At 35.9% G+C, this 17,911-nt stretch overlaps 1 protein-coding gene across 1 annotated transcript in view; it reads right to left on the reverse strand.

Annotated features, from left to right (window-relative positions):
* LOC144433262 (uncharacterized) overlaps nucleotides 1-8,050 on the reverse strand; it is a 66,190-nt gene extending 58,140 nt beyond the window's left edge. Inside the window, exon 1 of the mRNA XM_078121571.1 lies at nucleotides 8,007-8,050. The gene's annotated coding sequence lies outside the window, so the exon portion shown is untranslated. The remainder of the gene's footprint in view (nucleotides 1-8,006) is intronic.
* Nucleotides 8,051-17,911: the final 9,861 nt, after the last annotated feature.

The following is a 17,911-nucleotide window of genomic DNA, read 5'->3' on the forward strand; positions in this document are numbered from 1 at the left end:
AGTTAACGTGAATGTTGGTGGCGCTATACTACTGAGAACGCATGAACGTACGTATAAAACATCTTGGTAATATAATTTTGTGTACAATGTATCTGGATGCGTAATTACCAAGTTGCGGCAAACATTAAACGCAAGACGCACATAAAGACCACCATGCAAATAAACAATAAACAGAGGATACATTGCATTTATTAATCAAACGTTAATACATGTCAACACAATATACTAGGAAATTCCCTTTCCCTGTCTATCTTTCTGTGTAAAGACTTTTTAAGTTTTACTGTTCGTCACCGTGGTCTCTGCATGGACGTACGAGTGGGGTGGGGTGCACGGGGGTGGGGTGGCACAAACAATAATTACGTAATCAAACGCTATATACATAATATATACTAACTGTCAGTCAGTCGACGTAGGAAGATTACGCAGTGGGGTTTGACCTTTACTTGCACACGACAGCGCATGACAGAACTGGTAACGCTCATGACTGTACCAGACACAGGAGTTGCTAATGATACTCGCAACGCATAGATCTGGTACTCGAGTAGTACATGTCTTGCTAAGTTCCGAGTCAAGTATAACCCCAAGGTCACGTGTTGTGGATGATGTGTTGACAGTGCTGTCCCCAATTGTGATACATGGTACAGGATTGGTTTTACTGAATCGAGATGAGAAGTGGATTATCTCTGTTTTACTGTCATTTAGCTTTAATTTATTCGATGCATACCAAGTTCGTATATCAGCAATGCATGCTTCAATACGCGAGACTGTGTTCATGTGTTGTGATCGTTTCATCATCTGGTAAAGTTGAGAGTCATCAGCATACATCATACTGTTTAGATTATGTTGTGAAATCAGATCCTCTAAGGGTGCGACATACATGGTAAAGAGTATGGGACCTAGAACTGATCCCTGTGGGACTCCAAAGTTTAGGCTGTGACAGGCAGACTTTGCATTGTTTACTGTTACATGTTGTGTTCGATGCTGGAGGTATGACCTAAACCAGGAGAGTACTGTACCATCTATCCCAAACCGCTTATGCATTCTGTCTATTAAGATTTGATGGTCAATCGTGTCAAATGCTGCAGACAGATCTAATAGGACAAGTATAACATCTTGGTGTCCATCAATAGCATGAAGAATATCATTATAAACACGAATGATAGCGGTTTCTGTACTGTGGTGTTTACGGTATGCAGACTGCATCTTTGCATATAGGTCATTGCTTTGTAGGTGATGATGAAGTTCATGTGCCACTACTTTCTCCAGAACTTTTGACAGGAACGGTAAGAGGTGATGCTTGGATGTCTTTGCGCATTTCTGTCATGTTGATGCTCTTGAAATTACGATAACAAACTTTGCGCCTTGTTGACTTTACACGAGGTACAGCAAGATTACAACTCACAGCATCATGATCAGATGGAAGACCTCTGTGAATAGTGGTACTTGAGACGAGGTTATCTGTTTGACGTGAGATGATCAAATCAAGAGTGTGCCCACAACGATGTGTGGTTTCCGTAGTATGTTGTTGAAGGTTGGAGGATTCAAGTAGCTCAAGGAAGTGTGATGCCTCACGATTTGTTACATCATCTATGTGAAAGTTAAAGTCACCCGCAATAAGTAGGTAGCCAGGAGCAGTTGTTAATGTTTCAATCAGGGAGGAGAATTGGCTAAGGAACATTGATGTTGTCAACTTGTTCTTCTTTGATGGGGGTGGGCGGTATAGTGTGATCAGGCGTACTGTGGTAGACTTTGAGCTAATTGTAAGATCAGTATGTTCAAATGAGTTATACTGAGTTGACGATTTATTAACTTTGACACTGAATCCCTTTCGTAATAGGACACCAACTCCACCACCTTTACTTTTGCGAGGTACGTGATATAAATTATGATCAGGTAGGGTACTTCTGAGTTCAGAGATGGCGTGATTATCGCCAGAGTTACCAGTTAGCCAGGTCTCTGTTATAGAAATAACATCAAGTTGTTTTTCAGTTACAAAGTCACATAGTGATGTTATCTTTGACTTCATGGCTTGTGCATTCCATAATGCAAATGAGATGGTCCTGGGGTGATGATTTGTCCCTTTCAGCAGTGGAATGTTCATCAGGTTGCTTTTGTTTTGGTGTATGTTGTTATTCTGTTCCATCTGTGCATTTGTAATCACTTTGGTCTGATGAGTGATCATTACAGGAAGAAGTTGTTTCTTTTTTGTTCCACTGGCACATCCTCTTTTGGTTGGCCACGTCCTGCATATATTAAGTGTCTTCAGTTGATTCCAGGTGTTGCAGTTAACTCTAGACAATGCACGATTGTTGAGTACTCCATTCTTGATACTAATTAAGGCAGCTCTTGTGTATATTAATGAAGCCATACTTACCAGGTGTAAGGTCAGCAGAAGACTTTCCAGGGCAGCAACAACAAAACCCAGCAAGTAAATCTGCAGCAAACTACCAACTAAACTTCAAAAAAACTTCTTCTGATAGGTCCAAAGATATCACAGGATATTCATAAAACTAATAAGAGCAGTGATTTCACGGAAAGTTCTCCAAAACGGGTAAAATTTTAAGCTAGATCAGGAGAGCAGGTTGAGTGCAGCCTCACAGCGCAACAGCGCAACTCATTATGTATGGTGGGCGCAACTCATTATATATGGTGGGCTCTTAATATTCGGTTCTACAAAGTATAACACTATACACTTTTCACATACATGTATACAATGACTCTTGAGTAGTGCTGAAATGTCGGCAACTCGTGAAAAATTCTGTAGATTCATTCACGAACTCGATCGTTGTTTACTGTTTACGACTCAGAACTGGTCTCATGAAACGTATGAAAACCACTTTCATTTCGTCACTTTTCAAATCTGTTTTAGTTGATGAAAGGTTAAGTGAGTATATGCTGGTAATTGTACAACCGTTCTTTTGCTAACACTCAAGCGTAATACTAAACTGGGACGCTCGTGAACAGATTCGTGACGTTATAGGAGACCAGTTGTCGCCAGGTGAAACCTGAAGATCTTAAGTTTGTCCGTAGACCTACTTTCTTGTAGTGTCCATGGTTTGTCTACCAATTCTGTGTTGTTCTTGACACTTTATATGGTCTTACCTACAAGTGGTGTAAGGATTTTAGCTATTTAACGAGTAACGTCGTAAGTGATACTGTCACAGGTAAATATAATGGGTCATAATGGTGCATCTCGTTTATGTGTTTTGGGCGTGCCGTATAGTTTAGGGGGTTCATCAGAGCTGGGATAAAGTTTCCAGTAAAGTTGATCACTGATATTGCCCCCTTTCTTCATATCTTTCATGATGTTGACTAGGTAGTTCTTGCACAGACAAGGAACTTCCAGTGCTTATATGAAATCAGCTATAGACATGATATTGATGCCCGTGAATTGGGTACAATAACAATACGTTTTGATAACAGACGCACGCGTTCTTATGCACGGAAACTTGAGATTCGAGCTCAGTTTTGGTTTATGGATGATACGTTCACTTTTAACAGACACGTATTTTGTCTGAATAGTTATTTTGTTACATAGAAAGTATACATTACCTGTTTCTCTCGAAAGAAATTGATATCTCTTAAAACACGCTACTCTAGTTCTTATGCAAAACTCATTACTGAAAATGTAAAGTTGGAAAATATACAGGAATCCTTTGTATGTAATTATATTTCAAACTGCGCAGGCGTTGCATATTATTACCGAGTTACACATAAAGCTTTATTGCTTTTATCCAGACACAAGACTGTTAATACCTGTACATTGTTTCCAACCATACTGCATATAACAGATGGCTCTCTGTTTGCAGTTCTATGGTAAGAAAAACTTGTTAGCTAATATAATAAAACTAATATGGTATAACGACATGTACTTCTCAAATTTGTAATTTCCTGTAGGTTTAAAATGTGCATAGTTTTTTCTCCAGTAATTAAGTAATTTATCATGTTTCTTTGAAATATAACTGATTGTTATGCATTTGTAGCTTGTTGGAAATTAAAATTTCAATTACTTTATAAAAAGAAACTATTTCCGCGTTTCATAATTTTGAAACCTTTCCTTAAATAGGGTAATTAATCTTGTTTCAAGACTAATTTGTATAGTAAAACTATGTTCGTTCTGCACCAAAATTTCAATTACTTTATAAAAAGAAACTATTTCCGCGTTTCATAATTTTGAAACCTTTCCTTAAATAGGGTAATTAATCTTGTTTCAAGACTAAATTGTATAGTAAAACTATGTTCGTTCTGCACCAAAATTTCAAGCCCGTCAGTGATCGGTTTAAAAGTGTTACCCTTTGGTCTGGTATTAAATGTAACCCGTGATTTCGTACACGGAATACAATCAACTCCAATACTTTTTCAAATTAAGAAAGGTTGTAAGGCACGATAAGTGTTATAGTTATGGGCATACTTGAAGTTCACGTCTGTTTGTTATCTATTGATATCTATTACAATCACTCCATTTGATGCACCATTGGCGTCTTTGAGGTGATTTTTATAATATCTCTATAGGACGTGACATATATTATAGACATTATACAACGTAAAGGCGAGACAGGGGTATAAAGGGCCCCTTACTTCATGGGGATTATTGTCAAATTGAATGCAAACTGTGCACAACGCATCGCTTTCTCTATGAAAATCCATGACAACAATGGGAAACTGGTGATTTTTGCAAACAAATATGGCATGTGTGAACATGTGAATGTCTTTATAACGTATGTGTTGTCACAGAAAGTTGATATTTTAACATAATATATATAATATTGGAATGGGTCTTGTTCGTTATTTGTACAGTAAAAACAAACCAGTTACTATTCAAATTACTCTCAATCATACTTGTTCAAATACGGATACTTTAATTCCAATGTTTGTTTGGTAATCAATGCTAAGTGTGAAGTAAACATGACTTATAATAAATGCGTAAACATAGCGGTATAAGTTGTACATATTTTTTCTCTCACTATTCTAGATACATGAAGCATTGACATTCTTTCCAATGTCTATACACAGAGTAAGAGTGCAGACGATTTTATATCGTATGAACAAAATGAATAGCGAATATAAAATAGTGGGTATAGGTATAAAATTACGGTATGGTAGTTATCTTTGGTGCCCATAAAAATGTCAGCGTACAAGAAACGACCTTTTTGTGGCAAGAAAGTTTACTCCCACCTACATTTTGAATGACCCATGTACGGTCAAAGAGGGGGACTTGGAGACTAAAATAGTACCGTACGTACATGCTGAATGACGCATTTATCTGTATTAGTTGACATAGACACGGTTATGACGATCTCACCAATTCAGGTCAGTTATTTTTCAAAGTGATTGACAAAGCTGATATGGTGGGCTCTTGATATTCGGTTCTACAAAGTATAACACTATACACATACATGTATACAATGACTCTTGAGTAGTGCTGAAATGTTGGCAACTCGTGACAAATTCTGTAGATTCATTCACGAACTCGATCGTTGTTTACTGTTTACGACCCAGAACTGGTCTCATGAAACGTATGACAAAACGTACACTTTTTAAATCTGTTTTAGTTGATGAAAGGTTAAGTGAGTATATGCTGGTTTGTTCAATCGTTCTTTTGCTAACACTCAATTGCAAGCGTAATAATAAAAAATGTATGGACTGTGTCAGTGTTTTTCATTTGAAAGTACAAAAACAATTAACAACGAAATAAATACTTTCCATTCTTCATGGTATAGAGTAAGACTGTTTACGTATTGGAAAACAGAAATATAGTTCACTTTGGATAAAATGTATTTAAAAAAGTTATTAAACTGGCGGTTCCAAAATCAGTGTTCTCGAAGGAAATAACAATTTACATAATTTAAAAGCAAAGCGACCGTACACAACCAAAAATACAAAATGTTTACCATCAATCTCACTCGCAAATAAAGCTTTAAAACTTTCAATGCTAGAGTAGGTCTGAGTTTCAATCCAGGCATTGCCAGTTAAAAAGCTAGCGCGCTAATAATCGCACATGTACATTGTTCCTTGGCATACTCCGTATAGCAGGTGGCTCGTTATTTTCATTTTCACGAAAATTAAAACTAGAGTCTAGTAACTAATATAATAAAGGAGAATATGGTATCCCCATGTGTTGTTTTGGTGCATTGGTTTTGCAAGTATGTAGTTTTCTCCAGTCATGGTAATTTATCATATTCCAGATGGCTGTCCCTTTCAGGTTTGTTGGAAGTTAAAACTTGCGATAATTTTATTAAACCAAACCCTTCCGTGTTTGACCGTGTTTAAACATGTTTCAAGGCTTATTCGCAAAAGTAGAGTTACTTTCTTTTTGCACCAAATTGCAAACCCGTCAGTTTTCTGCTTAAACGTGCTAGCTGATGACCTGGTATAAAAATATAACTCGTCGCTTCGTACACGGAATGCAATTGGTGTAGAAGTTATAGCGTGAATTTATTTAATACTATATGGTTACATGTAATTATATAACCCAAGATCAAAGTATCTTATACTCAATTTGATATAAAGAGATTATAATACCTTGTGGAATATGTCACCGTAGGAAGACGACAAGCACTTTATATTGCAGATGAAGTGAACAAGATGTCTTTAGCTTGATATTTGATTTCGCCAAAAATACACTTGAAAGGAAATTTTACACTTAACACCTTATGATCTATTTTGGGTTTTATTTTCTTATCAAATGTGATACATTTTACCTCATAATCTTCAAGGTTTGGTTATCTCTTTCAAAACTTACACCTTTCAAGTGAAAATAGTGCAAAACAATAATTGTTCATTCAAGGTTTTTGAAATGTTGCATTTTTATTGGCAAAATACCAAAAATCTCTAAGAAAATTAAAACCCAAAATAGATCAGAAGGCATTACCTGCCACATAGGCCACGACATGAAATCCGAGTGATACAAATCACTCCAAGCCCCACCAGAACACTCCTACAAGAGCTCCTCATTGGCATAACATTGGAACAGACTATGGGCCTTTGTGATTAATGTTCATATATGTCAAGTGGAGACGAATACTACCCTACTTTAATATCTCTCTATTCATTACCAGGGATCGCAAGGCTTCACACATGCAACGAAAAGTAAATCGCTATGTATATACAGACGTATTAGAAAAATGTTTAGGAGGCGAAGGTTCGCCTGACCAAGTCTCTGATAGACATACAATGTTGGGGAAAAGTTATATTACCAAGTACACATTTTAATTTACGTGATATAGGTATTTCTTAGAGACAGTTTGACTCAACCAAACAACTGATTGATATCCTCATCAGGGCTTGAAATTTTAATAATATGAAAAATTACAAAACCCAGCCAGTTTCTTTGCACTTACAAATATATTCAAATAGATTCCATCAGATGCTAGATAGTCTTGTCATACTTGCATGTTTGGGTTTTAAAATATTTTTTGAATTGTATTTTTTTGTTAATATGTTTGACTGGTGTCTTTTGCTTAGTTCCTGTCGTATTTTAACATATTCGCTACTGACCAACCGTATAAATATGTTACATGAATCATTCGAACTAACCCACCCCTAAACTACCTGCAAAGCACCTTGCTACTTTTTCAAATTACAGTGTAGCCTAGTGTAGCTAAAGCTGAGTTGACGTATACATACAACAGTATTGGATGAAGAAGACTGAAATAAGTAGCCAAACTCTCTGCCAACGTCAATCACTAATTATCTATTCATAAAAAATTATAGTCAAACGACTGTGAACTACCCTTGTTCCATTTTTAGGCTCAATTTGTTTGCCATTACATTATAGATTTTGCTAATTTTTCTCCATCCATGTTTGGCGTTCGTATCACATTTGAGAAACGTTTAAGCTGAAATGCCCTTAGATTAGACTTGTTGTATAACATGGTGATGAGAACATATAGAAAAAAACACATTTGCTATTGCAAAATGTTCGTTTCTTGAACTACTCTCGACTCTCGTTCTGAATGTGTTTTATGGATAGACACAGTGCAATTGAATAAAAAGTATATCATTACCTCTCTCTAGGAAGAACTCTTCTCAGACGTACCGATAGGAGTATGCTATCGAAAGCTTTATGAAATAGCCCTATTTTGCAGCTCATTTAAAGCCAAATAGTTTTTGTAACAAAGCAAAATTAAGTGTATAGTTAGAAATGATTAATTATTGAAATGATTAATTGTTGTTGCCATACATCATAGCGATTGATATTGTTGAACATTTTTAAGGTTTCAAACAATTTAAATAACAACATTAACAGCATTCTCCTGTAGTATGTTCTGTAACAGATGTTTTCGGTTAGTAATTCGTAGAAAAGTTAAATGCGCATTTTCGAATTCAAAACAAACTGTTATTCCTGTACTGTTTGGAAAGAAAGTCCAGCCTTCATCTAGCTAAATGTTACAAATCCTAGTTAAAACATTTATGTCTGACTTTCCACAATCTCAAAACAGAGAACAGAGTTAGTAACCACACACTTGTGTAACACAATCAATGCACAAAATAGTACTGTGGGGAAAATGGTCGTGTGTCCATGGTAGGTTTATAACACAAACAATGCAACATGCACAAAGGATTCAGATTTAAAGGTCATATTACCAACCCACTTTGTATATGAAGTTGCGGTCAAAGGTTAAAGTTTAAGGGACAAATGTTACAGAGGTCCCCAAGCTCCGATTTCAACATTGTGTTGACATAGTCCCAAATGTCAGATCACATATGTGTAAGGATAGCCACGGGTCAAAGGTTACCATCTAGCAACCAGACTGCCAAAAGTGTTTTAGTTAGACTAAGTTGACGCAGGTAGACACAGGCAGCAGACATTGGAAGCAGGCAGAAATGACCTTTGACCTTGAACATCGAACCCTCTGGCTTATTAGTTAAAATGTAAAGTTAGTAAATTCGTCAAGCTAATTTTTGGACCCATCAACATCCATTCTTGGTTAGAGAGCAAAGAGGAAACATGCACAAATTGCATAGGAATATGTTTTAGACAAACCACGTCATAACCTTATACCAAGATTTAACCACTCCGCACTTAAAAACTGAAAAAAGCTACATTGTTTTTTTGGTGGGAAAAACGAGTGTTTCCAAGTGTATATGAAATAGTGTAAGAAGTTTAGTTCAGCAGGCAAGACGAAGGGGTGTGGGTAGGGTTGGTTGTTGGTTTCACGAAGAGCACCAAATTATCTGATGATGCGTCCATCTAACGCTTCTTTACAAATTGAAAATGTTTATTTTTACCTCCGTAAGGGGAGGTTGTGTAATTGTCTGTCTGTCTGTCTGTCTGTCTGTCTGTCTGTCTGTCTGTAAGTCCGTGTGTATGTATGTATGTATGTATGTATGTATGTATGTATGTATGTATGTATGTCTGTCTGTCTGTCTGTCTATCTGTCTGTTTCAAAAACTATTGCGTCGATTCTAATGAAACTTGCTACATATCGTCCAAATACCAATCACAAGAACTGGTTAGATTTTGGTAAATATCTAATGCATCTATTAATTAGCAATTTACATAAATAACGATTTTTGGTAATTAAACGATATCTTGAGAAGTAATTCTTCAAATTGCATATAACTTAGCACATACATTGATGATAAGTAAGCACATACGTTTTGCTATTTTTTTTCGAATTAAATTAACGTTCACACTGCTTGTCGCAAGAGGGCGCTACAACTTCCCCATGCAAGCGATCTTTAGTGACTGTACTTGGTCCTCGGTGGTGGCTGTCCCAGACGAAGTGGGCACGCATGCTTGTTAGAAATTTAACGTTAAATGGGATGTTTTTCGTCGGCCATCTAGATCCTTGGAATCGTAAAAAAGGGGTACTTTTTCAAAAAGTGTATTTTGTGTTCCTTTATCACCAAAGGTCAGTACACTTGTAAACAATAGTATTCAAACATTAGGGCAAACAGTGTACGTGCGGTGCCTTGAAGGTAAACCTCCCGGATTTCGGAAATAAGTTGGTGTTTTTTGCAGTGATTTTCTCCCAGATTAACAAAAGGGGGTGTTTATCATTTAAATATTCCGGAGAAAAGGGGTTCTTTTGAAATTTCACAAACAAGCATGGGGTACCCATTCATCCAGGGACTGCCATCGCCGAGACTTGGTCACTGAAGTTGTCTTTACAAGGCCTGTTTACAGCGTTGTCGAGATACATCACTAGCTGGCCGTACCTATTGATACGAGGGCTAGAAGTTACAACCAGTTAACGATGTATCTCGACAGTGCCATATAAGTCTGGACATAATCAAACCAAGGCCGGCCTTAGATTGGCGTCCTGTTTGCACACGTACTGTGTACTCACCTGAATTCTGAGAGACTGGGCAAAGAGGATTGTATTACTTCGTAATCGGAACATTTTATTTTTCGAAAACTAAATCATTAGAATAAGGCCCTTAAAACTGTATTGAATCGTCAGCATACTGCGTAACGAACTGTTTATTTTGACTGAAATCTGTAAAAAGTACAACTTTTTCGTACACGTAAAAGAAAAATGCATAAAACTGTACCGCAATTGTGCGACGTTTCAATGTGTCTCTGACATGGGAGTCTGTGACATAAGCACCACTATAACCGCGACTGTCCGAAATACTGACTCTAGTAAAAAGGCACTGTGAATGTGCATGTACTCGTACCCAGGACAGTGCAAACATAGCTAAGTGGTCATATCAGATGTCTTGATGTCTTGATACAATGTGTCTTTTAGGGGATCAAAGTTGAATTGCGGAAAAAAAAGAATGCCCCTCTAAGGTGAATTCGGGAATGAGGTATTAAAGTTCAGAGAGATCGTCCTTCTAATTGACTAATGTCACAGGATATTCGTCAGCACAGTTCAATCATACAAACACGTATGTACTGTTATGTGAGGTCAAATTTCATATGGTTTCATATATTAATTAATTTTCATATTAAGGGCGCATCATGTATGATACAAATGATAGCTATAGCTCAGAATTTTGCAATTCAACGATGTGTGTAGGAACACAAATCTAAGGTTTTGCCCGTACGGGAGGCATTCATTTTAAATCTGGTCATTGTTATGATTCTGTATCCCACATCAACAACTTAAATCGTTCTTAGTATCAGCCCTGGCTCAGCTAAAATGGATGTGAAATGGTAGATTCGAACTGGCACAGCCTATGGGAATGGCGCTATGAGAATGGATCGAGTCCATCCGAAAACAACCCGATTTTGGGCACTCATGTCTCAATTTCAACCAAACCTGGCAAAGTGTCAGGTACCATGGACATTGCTTGATATTGCGATCTCCGTTACTATTGTAGCCGAACAGCAGCCATGGTTGTAAAAATTACCGTTTTCAGCAATTAATAGTCAGAGACTCCATTCAAGTATGATATGAAACTTAAACAACACGTAAACTTACACTCACAAAAATACAATTGAGACAATTTAACTTCCCACTATATTTTATTGACCATTGAAATAAAACATATTTTTGATCACCATCACCAAAATTATCAACAAAATGAACACTTTATGCAAACAAAGTGGTTGTAACCTTTTGATTACTGTCTGTCTTAGTGTTTGTTACCGGTTATGTCTTTTTGTCTCGTCACTATTTTTAATTGACACGTTCTGCACGGATGTAACAATGAGACATAGTGGGGTGACTATTTTGTTATAGGAATGCGGTCACCTGGACTTTTTTATGAACGGAAATTACAGAAAATGAAGCACCTTCTCTGCTAAAGCCTGTTTACTGATTAGTTGGTAACTCCGCATTTATCGCAGTATGCATCTCGAAATTAAAAGTCTTACAGAAACTGTTATTTCAACTTTATTCAAGGCAACCCTAAACCCATAATTTAAGTTAAATAACATATCAGGGGTCACCATACAAATGTTTGATATAACGGTATATCAGTTATATATCAAATTGAAGTCATTTTAGAATCCAATATGGCCACCGAATACTGTGTTTATTCTATGTGAAAATTACAAAGTCGAGGAACCCTTATCATTAATATATTATTTTGAAGGACCAGGTACAGGCTTTGATGTGGCAAAGAACTTTATAAGGATTTATGGCAAAATTCACAAATACAAGTAGATTTACTAGAATAACGACAGTCATCATTATTGTAAACATCCGAGTCCCGATCAATCTATGCATAAAAACTTCAAGGAATTAGTTCAATCATCCTTTCAGGATAGTCGAATGATGTGAGATAGACAGGGGTCGTTTCTCAAAGTGTTTTTCTTACAGATATGGTCATAGTATATGTTACCACTGTGCATAGAAACAACAACAGTAGGTTGATGCGAATGCTTTCCTGTGATTCTCACTGCCAAAGTTATAAATATAAGGATTGATGGCAAAATTCACAAATACAAGTAGATTTGCCATGTGTAGAATACACATAGCGCTACTAAAATATGAGACTTGGAAAGTAAAAAAAAAAGAAGAGAAATGTAAATGGTGATAAACAAACTATGAATAATACAGTTACTGTTACACACATAACTAGGGCCTGCCTTTCATTCTTTTCTAATGTTGGGGATGTTAATCCAAGATTTTCTCTGCGTTGTTTTAGTCTCAATACTTCTCTGATGATAAGAATGTACAATACTGCGACCACAATAATGGGAAATATTGTAAAGAGAGTAAGGACAAATCGTGTGATAAGCCGAGAGGCATAATCCATAGCAAATAAAGAATATGTGATACACGAGGTTGGGATTATGGCTAGAAGCCATGTTGCTGAAATCAACACAAAAAATGTCAATCTTCTCTCCATGATCCTACTGGTCAAGAAGGGGTGACATACAGCGATGTAGCGTTCTATCGCTATTACCATGATTGTGTTAAAGGAAGCATGTACAGACAGATTGCCCAATATATAAATTACATATGTAGAGTTAATGGACGGTAGAAAACTCTCTGTCACAAGCCACGATATTGCAAATATTGTATCAGCAGTATCAAGGTTCATGAAGCTCGCATTACGTAAGATTCTCATCGATGAAACGCAGACAACTACGATGAAGAAGGGAACATTTCCGATTAACGATATGAAAAATAAAGAAGTTTTGATTATGCCTTCTGCCTCAATAACTTCTTCTGTGTAGCATTGGTTCGGATATTCCCATGTGTAGTTGTAGTCTTCATCTGCAGAAATTGTCTGATTGTGGCTTTCATTCCAAAAGATTGGCTCTTTGTTGCTTTCATATGTTGAACCCATGGTCAATTGACGTAACTGCATATAATGATTGTGTAACAAACTGTACAGTGGCAGGACGTGACTGTGCCAAGGATCGTCGCCTTACACAAACTAACGGTTTGTGATTGGATCAACACATTTTATTATTATTAAGATACAATTTCCGGACAAGTCTGCAACAAAATAGGCAATGTAATTTTCTAATGTTTTAGATTTTTTCGGAAATTGCTGTAATTATATCAAATAGCATGTGTAAATACATCATTTCACTATAATCTATCATTTACATTTGACTGACAAATGAAGCTTGTGATAAAGTATAACAACACAAAAGGGTTGACATGAATGTCTCCTTGAGAATTTTCACTGCCGATGTGATGAATATCATGATTGGTTGCATAATTAACAAATATCAATATGTAATATGAAACGTCTGCAATATAAACAATTAAGAAGACGAAGTATTGAAAGTTTTAAAACAAAGACATTGATATTCGTAGACAGACAAACATGCAATGAAAATAGGGTATTTAAAGTGATAAAGTGTAACAACACAAAAGGGTTGAACAAAGACATTGATATTCGGAGACAGATAAACATGTAATGAAAATAGGGTATGAACTTCAGCTATTTAAACAATGGCCATCCAAGCTAGTTGATGTCAGCTCTAAGAACAAACAGAAGCTCATAACATTGTTGATATCCATAATGTGTCACCCATCGAACGTCTTCTTGGTTTGCCAAATTTACATATTTCATCTTACAGAGATTGTATAATACAGCGTTGGTGCAAATAATGATTATTCTTGTCTTTTAAACATAAAGAAATACGATGACGTCAATGGATAAATCTGATCTTGCCAAACGACGTCGATGCTACGTTCGTGTGAGAGTACCAAGACAGTGCGCCACCACCGGCAGTCGAAGCAATGGTTCGATATATTCTGCAAACACCTCTGGAATTTCTGGATTAATTTTTTTTTATAGTGACAAACACTCTGAAATAGATAAGAAGCTTCACGTACGTTCTTTTGATAAAATGACCACACAATGCCTAGTTCACCTATGGCAACAAAATCAAATGCATAACATCCTTTACATTCAATATAATGTCTCGCCCAAGTGTACAGCAGTTCTCTCAGTAAGATTTAAGTTTCATCCAATACAACTTGGAAGTTCCTACTATGATATCGACAGTCATCATTATTGTAAACATCCGAGTCTCGATTCAATAATAGAATCCATGCATAAACCAGATTTAAACTGAATGCCTCCCATAAGGGAATCACTAATTATGCAAATAAAATTTAAAAAATTAACAAAACTATGGTAACAGGCTTTGTTTTTGGACAAGCGTGCTTTCTTAAGATAATGTATGTGCCATATTACGCGGAATTCGAAGAGTGCATGATACTGCTCAATTACTGAATATCGTTCATTATTCAAAATACTCATTAAAAGGTAAAAGTTGTAGCAACAAACTTCATAGGACAGGTGCGTATTATTATGGTTGATATATGTATCATATTATACGAAATTTGAAGCTTGCATTTTTAAGATACAACGTAGTTACCTAAAATCATTAATTATGCAAATATTTCAGAAAAACTGTATGCTATAGCACCAAATTTTATAGGACGTACCTGCTTTGTTGTGGTTAACATTATGTACTAATTTGTATTGAAATTGAAGTATTCAATCTTAAGATATAGCCTAATTACTGAAAATCATTAATTATGTAAATTATCCATTAACACTGTAAGGTACATCAACTCACTTTATAGGACATACACAATTTTTTATGGTTAATGTATGTACTGAATTGTATTGACATTGAAGTATGCAGTCTTAAGATAAAGCCTAATTACCAAGAATAATTAATTATGCAAATTATTCATTAACACTGAAAGGTACATCAACCAGCTTTACAGGACATGTGCGATTGTTATTGTTAACATGTGTACTGAAATATATTGAAATTGAAGTATGCAGTCGTAAGATATAGCCTAATTACCAAGAATAATTAATTATGCAAATTATTCAGTAACACTGAAAGGTACACAAACAAGCTTTACAGGACATATGTGATTGTTATGGTTAACGTGTGTACTGAATTATATTGGAATTGAAGTATGTATTCTTAAGATATAGCCTAATTACTGAAAATCATTAATTATGCAAATTAGTCATTAAAACTGTACGGTGCATCAACAAACTTGATAGGACATATATTTTCTCTTATGGTTAACGTATGTACTAAATTATGATGAATTTGAAGTATGTATTCTTAAGATATAGCCTAATTACCAAAAATAATTAATTATGCAAAGTATTCATTAACGCTGTAAGATACATCAACGAATTTTATAGGACAAATGTATGTTGTTATGTTAAACGAATATACTAAATTATATTCAAATTGAAGTATGCAATCCTAAGATATTGGGTAATTAGTTGATTTCATGAATATGCAAATTTCTCTAATTAAACATTAACAGATCTGTCTCAAAACCTAATCAGGTCTAGCTATTACCCTAAAGATTATAAATCCCAAATTTCATTACAATTGAGCCAGCCGATTTTTAGAAAATGATGACACAGACACACAGACAGACAGACAGACGGACAGACAGACAGACAGACACACAGACACACCTTCCCCTTTTAATACCTCCCGCACCCTTACGGGAGGTATAAACTTTTAGTTCAACTCCTATTTCCTGATATTCGAATGATGTGAGCTAGACAGGGGTCGTTTCTCAAAGTGTTTTTCTTTTTGATATGGTCATAGTATATGTTACCACTATGCATAGAAACAACAACAACAACAGTAGGTTGATGCGAATGCTTTCCTGTGATTCTCACTGCCAAAGTTATAAATATAAGGATTGATGGCAAAATTCACACATACAAGTAGATTTGCCATGTGTGCAATGCACATTAAGCTACTATAATATGAGACTTGGAAAAAGGAGAAAACAATGACAAATGTTAGTGGTAATAAACAAACTATGAATAATACAGTTACCGTTACACACATAACTAGGGCCTGCCTTTCATTCTTTTCTAATGTTGGGGATGTTAATCCAAGATTTTCTCTGCGTTGTTTTAGTCTCAATACTTCTCTGATGATAAGAATGTACAATATTGTGACCACAATAAAGGGAAATATTATAAAGAGAGTAATGACAAAATCGGTGATAGGCCGAGAGGCATTATCCATAGCAAATAAAGAATATGTGTTACACGAGGTTGGGATAATGGCTAGAAGCCATGTTGTTGAAATCAACACAAAAGATGTCAATCTTCTCTCCATGATCCTACTGGTCAGGAAGGGATGACATACAGCGATGTAGCGTTCTATAGCTATTACCATGATTGTGTTCCAGGAAGCCTGTACAGACAGAGTGCACAATATATAAATTACATATGTAGAATTCATGGACAGTGGAAAATACTCTTCCACAAGCCACGACATTGCAAATATTATATCAGCAGTGGCAAGGTTCATAAAGCTCGCATTACGTAAGGTTCTCATCGATGAAACGCAGACAACTACGATGAAGAAGAGAACATTTCCGATTAGCGATATGAAAAGTAAAGAAGTCTTGATTATGTCTACAGCCTCAATAACTTCTTCTGTGTAGCATTGGTTCGGATATTTCCGTGTGTAGTTGTAGTCTTCATCTGCAGACATTGTCTGATTGTGGCTTTCATTCCAAAAGATTGACTCATTGTTACTTTCATATGTTGAGCCCATGATCAATTTACGTAACTCTATATAATAATTGTGTAACAAACCGTACAGTCGCAGGACGTGACTGTGCCCAGGATCGTCGCTTTATACAAACTAACGGTTTGTGATTGGATCAACACATTTTATTATTATTAAGATACAATTTCCGGACAAGTCAACAACGAAATAGGTAATGTAAGTTTCTAATGTTTTAGATTTTTTCGGAAATTGCTGTAATTATTACAAATGGCATGTGTAGTAAATACATCATTTTACTATAATCTATCATTTTAAGACATTTACATTTGACTGACAAATGAAGCCTGTGATAAACAACACAAAGGGTTGACATGAATGTCTCCTTGAAATTTTCACTGCCGATGTGATGAATATCAGGATTAACTAAACTAACCAATATACGAAATATATCAAATTTCTGCAACATGAAACAATTTAAGGAGGAAGAGTATTGAAAAGGTTAACACAACGACATTGGTTTTAGGAGACAAACTTATAATGAAAAATATTTCAAACAGTGACCATGCAAGGTTAGGTCGGCTATGAGAACGAATAGAAGCTCATAGCTTCTAACATTATTAATACCCACAATGTCCCCTTAGACCTGGTTTGCGAAGGACCTCGTCCTCGTTTGCCACGTTTAGAGAGGTTGTGTAATAATAGTGTTGGTTCAAATATTGCCTATTCTTGTCACTTAATTAAGTATGAAGAAATACAGGTGACGTCCATGGATAACGTTTTTGAATCCGGTCTTGCTAAAAGAAGTCGATGCGTAAAGAGAGTACCAAGTGCGCCACCACCGGCAGTCAAAACAAAGATCTGACATATTCTACAATTTCTTTTTAAAATTTATGGCTTAAATCACCCACTGTGATTAGCTGTGCATGTTTATACTGCACTTGTCCGATATTTCGTTGAAATCCTACATCAGTCACGAAATTCAGAAGATATTACATTTTTGAATATTTTGATTTTCATTTAAAA

The sequence above is a fragment of the Glandiceps talaboti genome, chromosome 3 (genome assembly GCF_964340395.1).
Source record: "Glandiceps talaboti chromosome 3, keGlaTala1.1, whole genome shotgun sequence".
Classification (NCBI taxonomy): Eukaryota; Metazoa; Hemichordata; class Enteropneusta; family Spengelidae; genus Glandiceps; species Glandiceps talaboti.